General features: G+C 44.3%; 1 protein-coding gene across 3 annotated transcripts in view; it reads left to right on the top strand.

Moving 5' to 3' along the window:
* Window positions 1-719: 719 nt before the first annotated feature.
* Window positions 720-7,455, top strand: part of SOCS6 (suppressor of cytokine signaling 6) — a 70,956-nt gene continuing 64,220 nt past the window's right edge. For 2 of the 3 annotated variants that reach the window (XM_043976897.1, XM_043976898.1), the window contains exon 1: window positions 720-792. The gene's annotated coding sequence lies outside the window, so the exon portion shown is untranslated. The remainder of the gene's footprint in view (window positions 793-7,455) is intronic. The other variant, XM_043976899.1, reaches the window with a different exon arrangement.

Raw genomic sequence — 7,455 nt, 5'->3', positions numbered from 1 at the left:
ATCCTTTCCTCCCTGATTCAGGTTCAGACACTAGGCGCCGGTGCTCGAGGCTGGGGATGTGCCTGCCTCTGGAGATGTCTAAGCAAGGTGCGATGAACTTGGCATAGTTGGCCGGGGTGGTTCCTGGCAGTTGGAGGTGAAGGGAAAGGGCGAGGCAGGTGATGCAGGAAGGAAGTTGGAACTTGTAGATGGAATGAGGAGGACTTTTTTTTTTTTTTTTGGTGTGGCTGAGGGTAAATCAGAGGGGAGGAGGCTGAGGTAAGAAGCAGCAGAAATAGGATGAAAACTGGATACAAAACGGGGTGGAGGGAAGCGTGTGCGAAACGGGACGCTCCAGACTGAGCTCGAGGAAGGGGCTGGCTCTCCCGCTTCTTGGCTCCCCCTCTCAACCCCCACTTCTTTCCCAGCAGCCGGGCCGAGCTGCGGGCGCGCCTCCTCCCCCTGCTTGGGACTGTCCTATTCCTCGTCCCCGGGCCGCGTGCCCGTGAGTGCTCGCGCTCCGCCGTGGGTGCCTCCGCGCCGGGGCTGAGCCGCTGGGAGGCGGCTGCGGGCTGCCTGCCTGCGTGCCCCCCGCGCCCCTCGGGAGCGGAGGACGAGGACAGGGAAGAGAGGAGGAGGAGGAAGAAGAGGAGAAGGAGGAGGAGTTGGACTGGAGGAGGAGAAGAAGGAAGAGAAGGAGAAGGAGGAGGAAGGAGGGAGGAGAGCAGCAGCAGCGCCAGCGCCGGAGCGCGGAGCTTAAGCGGGAGGAGGCGGCGGAGGGAGCCGGGCGCCGGAGCCGGGCCCCGCTGCAGGGTAAGTGTCCTCCTCCTTCTTCGAAGAGCTGCGGTGGGAGGGGAGGAGAGAGGAGGCTTAGCTCCTTCCCGAGTCCGCTGGGACACTCGCCGTGGGGAAGGCTGGAGGGACTGGAAGTCGGGGAGCCTGTCTGCGGGATCGGGGGAGCTCAGGAGCGGCGGGGCCCTTCCACGCCGGGACTTAGGCGCGTGCCCCGGGTCGGGGCCCCGAGCTTCGGCCCTGTCCCGGGGAGCCGGGGCGGCGGTGGCCGCCCGGCTGAGTGCGGCCTGGTGCTGGCGGCGCTTCCGCTGTTTGTTTGGGTTTCTCCTCCTCCCTGCCGGGCTCCCTCCGAGGCCGCCCGCGAGGCTCGGCCCGCCGCCGCCTTTGTGGCCGGCGTGTGTGGGTCTGCGTGTGGCCCGCAGGCCACTAAGAGAGGCCGGGGCCTCGGTGAGGCCTCTGGGCCGGAGCGGGCAGGGAGCCCCGGGCTGCGGTGCCGGGCCCGAGCGGGTAGGCTCCGAGGAAGGAGGAGGAGGAGGAGGAGGAACAGGAACAAACTCTGGGGTTGGAGACTCACCGTGGTCTCCTGCTCCTCATCTTGTTCGTGGGGGTACACGAGCTAGAAAAGAGCTCCTGAGTGGACGGCTCAGAAGTGGACTTAGTGCAGTGAAAAACTAGGGAGGACTCCATGCACCTTCCCCCCCCCCCCCAGCTGCTCCTCAAATGTCTGCACCCCCGCCCCCCTGCTTCCCCCCCCCCCGCCTGTTACTGCACTGCTCCCCACCCCCCATCTCCCCTGTCTTCTTGGTGACCAACCACCCTCCCCCACTACATACATACTTTGTAGCCACTTTGTAGATAATGTTTAAAGTGCCCAAGTCAAACTGGCTGGGGAGGCGTCCTTGATAAAATGGAACACTTTCTTTGTAATGTAAACTGCTTCCAGTATGTGATTGGACGGGACAGGGACTAGGGTCTAGAGGTGGGTTAGTTACTAGGAGCAACACCGCTTTTCGCTATTCTGGGAACTGAGGCAGGCTTTCCTTATTAGTGGGTCTCCTGGGTGGTTGTGGAGTTCGCATCGATACCCAAAATATGTACCTGGACTCTTGAAATTTTGATGAAGGACCTGGCAACTAGTTGTATGCCAACTTAACATTTTAAGGCCTGTGTCAAATCGGTGTTCATCTCCACCCTCTGATAGGATCTAAGAAAAGAGGAAGCCCAAGTTGGAGAAGAGTGGTAAAAAAAAAAAGTTGTATGATAGTCCACCAAAGCAGAGTGTCCTACATATCCATATCCACCTATGAAATTAGGGACTTTTTTTTAAAATTTAGCTATTCTCACAAAGGGAGAATCCATTTACCTTGCTAGTTGAGTTGTATTCATCTTTTAGGGTGCTACTTCTTGGTTGTCCTAGCTTCTTTTAAAGCCATAAGTGATACTAGAACAGTACCAGTTTAAAAAAATATTTACAATTAAAAAAAAACACCAGTCTCCTAGCTTCACCTGCAGTTTTAGCTTTCAGCTACTGGTATTAGATTCAATCACATTGCCAGACCTGGCATTTTGCCTTCACTCTTTCCTATCAGTACTTCTTCCTAATCATTTCTTTGTCACTCACGCTAGAACCTCATTGTTGGACTAGTCGTCAGAGCTGGTCATGCTGGATAGTCAAAACATGTTTTGATCGTAAGGAGAGAGTTGATAAAGTTGATACATTGGTGTGATTCCTTTCCATTTAAGTGTTTATTTTTTGTTATTCATTCATAAACCATAGAACTGATAAGACATAGTTACCTATATTCCAGCATGTGTGGGAAAGGTGTCTGTCAGACAAATAAGACTTGAACAGGCTGTTAGAAGAGGTGAGTGATTCCTGGCAGATCCTATCTGTTATGATGAGCCTGAGGCAGAGGAGCTAAGGATATCTAGAAATTGCTTTCCATAGTATCAGCTGGTGTAGGGGTGAGCTTTTTCAGTCACCTGGAACTGCCCCCATGCCCAAGAAGCAAATACATAGCTAGACTGCTGTTGATTGAAACTCTAAAAGAAGTATAGGGTGCGTATTGCAGGAATCCCTAACTTTTCTGTCCTGAGGAGCAACTGAAGTCTTTAAGGAAGGAGGAATATTGATAACATAGGAGGAAGTGCTGCCTACATCTCAGTAAGTAAGGAATGAGGAAGGAAGAATAGATAGAAACTATTCTCTGTCCCTCTTGTGAGTTGATGACATTTCTGATGGCACAGTGTGCCACCAGGGTCACCCTTCCCACTGCCAGAGTTCTAGGCGGGGGTGGGAGAGGGAGTCTTACAGTACTTGCTCAAGATTGACCAAGTGGAGATAACCAGCTTTATAACTGTATGCAGGTTATTCCTCCCCCCCCCCCCATCCCCTTTTCTCTGTGCTATAAAACAGTGCTTTTAGAATTTGAGGAGATATTTTCATGAATTGGCCTTTTTAATATAACAGTGCTAAGGTGCTTGACTTACATAATGCCAGCTATGCATACATTATCTCACTGGATCCTTTTAACAGCCCTTTGAGGTAATTAGAGAGAATATTATTTCCAAGACAGACTGAAACTAAGAGGTTAGGTGGCTTATCCAAGTTGATGTGTCTAGGCAGCTGGTGGTGCAGTGTATAAGAGTTGCATCTTGCATAAGGTCTTGGAATCCTGAAGACCAGAGTTCAAATCTTGGCCTCGGACACTTACTAGGTGCATGCCCTTTTTTGTTTTTTGTTTTGTTTTTGTTTTGCAGGGCAGTGAGGGTTAAGTGACTTGCCCAGGGTCACACAGCTAGTAAGTGGGTGCATATCTTTTTGCAAAATCACTTGAACTGTCTTAGTTTCTTCAACTATAAAATAGGGATAATAATACTACCTACCTCCCAGGGTTTTTGTGAGACTCATTTTTGTTGTTTTTCAGTTCATCTTACTCTTTGTGACCCCATTTGGGATTTTCTTGGCAAAGATACTGGAGTGGTTTGTCATTTCCTTCTCATTTTATAATTAAGGAAACTGAGACAAACAGGGTTAAGTGACTTACCCAGGGTCACACAGCTAGTAAGTGTCTGAGGCTAGATTTGAACTCTAGGAAATGAGTATTCCTAATTCCAGGCCCAGCACTTATCTGGATCATATGAGGTAGCAATTATATGGCTCTTAGCACAGTATCTGGCACTTTGTAAGCACTATATAAATGCTGGCTATTATCAATAGTTGTAGTAGTACTACTACTAGTACTACTAAGTGTAAGAGTCAGGATTTGAATTGAGGTCTTATGATGACTAAATCTGGTCCTTTTTCCACTGTGCTGGGCCGCCTATGTTTTATGGAAGATTAAATTAGAACTTCAAGACTCTTCAGTAATTCTTCCTTTTCAAAATCTTCTTTTAGTATTTCCTTCCCAGAGAAAAGTAAAGTGATGTAGTACTATGCTACTTATCAGAAAACTAGTTTTTTCATAAATGTTTATATTCAAGGTGGCATGTTTGTTTTTCTCAGCTCAACTTTACTTCATCAAAGTCGTTACATGGTAAATAATACTATATACATGTAAATTCTTTGGGGAAAAAATGTTTTAGTTAGGAGTTTGGGAAAATTTTTCCTTAGTGTTCATTTAGGAACATTTTAAATTGAGATAACATTTGAAAAAAATAATTAGTATAGTGCCAGGCACAACATATGCACTTAATAAATACTGGTTCCCTTCCCTCCTTCCCATTTAGGAATTGGTAATATTCTTGCTCTATTGATCCCATTTGTAACAAGTACTTTATAAATAATAATAAGGAATGTGACTGGACTAAGTAGGCAAAGGAAGATCCACAAGCTTCACTATTTTATAACAGTGAACATTTATATAGCTTTTTTATAGTTTATAGAATGCTTTCCTCACAATGTAATACAGATCAAGGTAGCCAATTGACCTGCCACTAATTCTTTAACCTCCATTTTGCTGCCTCTGACTGGGGAGGAGAGGTTATGTGGGGCAGCTTATCTATTTCAGATTGCCCATCTCTCTCTATTCTCCTAATCCCTCCCCCATAAATACATATGTTGTTGTTCAGTCATTTCAGGTGTGTCTGACTCTTTATGACTCCATTTGGGGTTTTCTTGTCAAAGATACTGGTGTGGTTTGCCATTTCCTTCTCCAGCTCATTTATAGATGAGGAAACAGAGACAAGCAGGATTAAGTGACTTTCCCAGGATCACACAGCTAGTAAGTGTTTGAGCCCTGATTTGAACTCAGGTCTTCTTGACTCTAGGCCTTGTGCTCTATCTACTATACCACCAAACTTCCCCACATACATATATACCCCTACTCACATTTTCTGGTGGTCTTAACATCCTTTAAGCACCTCAGTGTTTCTGATGTCTGTGGACATTTTTCAGAACACACACACACATATACACATACACACATATATGTTTAAGGGGACCTAGGTTGGGTTGGCTTTTTTGCAATTAACATAAGGGACACATTCTTATATTAACAATTGATTATAGTTATTTCCTTTGAATTATAAGAGAACCAGGGATGGGTAATGTTTTGGTATGTGGTCAAAAGTGGAATTGTCATGAACAGTTTGAAGGAAGTTTATTATGGCTATTTAACACATTAGATTATTTCTGAGGACATAAAGGTCTAAAAAGACACATTTTACTTTGAACTGATTTCATGTTCTGCATTAGTGGATGAGCAAACACAAGTTGGGACAATTTTACAGTAAGTAGCTTTTATAATGAGGGTATTTGTATTCTCCAGAATTTACCTGTTAGGTATTTCATAAGACCTGAGTCTTTTTATTGTATTGTATTTCCATGTAAAATATGTTATAGATTTTCATACAGAGTTGACCTGATCAGTTTGGGTAGTTTTGATTTTGTTTATCTGAGTCTGAGTCCAGCAGAACATAAAGGGGCATATAACCTCAGTTACTTAGAACACACCCATTCTGCAGCCTATAGTATCTAGGACAGCCATGAACCCATTAACAAGAAACAAACAAAACACCCCAAAATCTTTTATAGCTACAGAAAAACAATTGACCACAGAGCTTCAAGAAAGTAGCCAAGAAAAGCCTGGAGACTGGAAATGGGCACTTTAGCTGATGGTACCAATAACAATCTGTTCTCAGAAGTCACAGGATAAGAGATAAGGAAATCAGGGAAGTCAGGATACAGCTACAAAGAGCAAGAAAGTAGTGGTAAAAGCAGCATAGGCAGCTTATAAACACGACTTTTTGGGCCATTTCCAATAGCAAAGAAGACAGCAAGTGACAAAGAAGTTAGGAGAATTCTGAGGTTTGAGGATGGAAGTTAGATTTGCCCAATATAACCTCCTGTACTTAGTCCTGAGGGCATAGCTGTCAGGCTGAAGGCAAACTAGCCTGTACAATTTAGCTATGAGAAGAGGTTTTTATTGTATACTATAATTTAGTGACAAACTCGGTAATTATCTTTTGTTTGTATTGTTTATGTTCAGTATACTATAGGAAGACAGGAAAATGTGTGATATATTTAAAAGGTTTACATTAAAAAAATTAAGAATGAATTGATTTAGACTGTACAAGATAATGCCCCAATCTACACAATTGCGCATTCCTTCATGACTTTCTAATAGGAGTATAACTAGTACCATTTTTGTATAAAGTTGAAGAACAGTTCATTTAATTATTCTAGTTTTCTCTTGATATTACCTGGACTACTTCTAGAAACTCATGATTTAGAGCAGTATTGCTTAGCTGGTGAACCAGAATTTTTACCAGTCCTTTTTTGTTATTTTTGTTTTTTGCCATCAAGGGTACTGTGCTTCTTAAAACTGCTACTCTCAGTTGATCGGAGTGCTGGAGGATAAAAAACAAACAAAAAAACCCCAACATACTTCCATATCCTTTCTTTATAGAGGGTTCAAAGTACCAGCTAGGTCTTCATTTGCTACCATCCACTCTGCTTGGTTTTGACTCCACCATCATTTTCATCATATCTCTGACAGTGGCATTGCTTCTCCCCACACCCTCAAGCTTCCTTTTATGTAGTGTCATCACCATTATATTGTAAGCTTCTTAAGGTCAGGGACTATCTTTCTTATTTGTATCCCCAGCACTTAGTACAGTGCCTGGCACATAGCAGTTACGTAATAAATATTTATCATAGGGCAGCTAGGTGGTGCATTGGATAAAGCACTGCCCCTGGATTCAGGAGGACCTGAGTTCAAATCCAGCCTCAGACACTTGACACTAGCTGTGTGACCCTGGGCAAGTCACTTAACCCTCATTGCCCTGCAAATGTGTGTGTATTTATCATATTTGTATCCCAGATTCAAGACCCTTGACCCTTCAGTAAGAGAGGAGACATGGAGTAGATAATTTTGATATTTCACCATTCTACAGTGTAATCAGGGCTGGGAAATGAATAGCACCTAACCCTGCCCTTAGTATATTTTCATTCAAGAAATGTAGAATTGCATTAAATAGTGTACATTGAAAAGAATGCTGGCTCTAGCACAAGTGTTTTAATCCTGCTTCCAACAACCTACTACCTTTGTGACTTCAAGCAAGTTATTAAATCTCTCTGGATCACAGTTCCCTCATCTGTGAAATGAGTGTGTTGACTCCAGATCTGTAATCTATATAAATGTATCTTTGATGCAGTAAATCTCAGATTATGAAGTTCTTGAA

The sequence above is a fragment of the Dromiciops gliroides genome, chromosome 1, assembly GCF_019393635.1.
Source record: "Dromiciops gliroides isolate mDroGli1 chromosome 1, mDroGli1.pri, whole genome shotgun sequence".
Classification (NCBI taxonomy): domain Eukaryota; kingdom Metazoa; phylum Chordata; class Mammalia; order Microbiotheria; family Microbiotheriidae; genus Dromiciops; species Dromiciops gliroides.
This window is presented reverse-complemented; position numbering and strand designations above follow the sequence as displayed.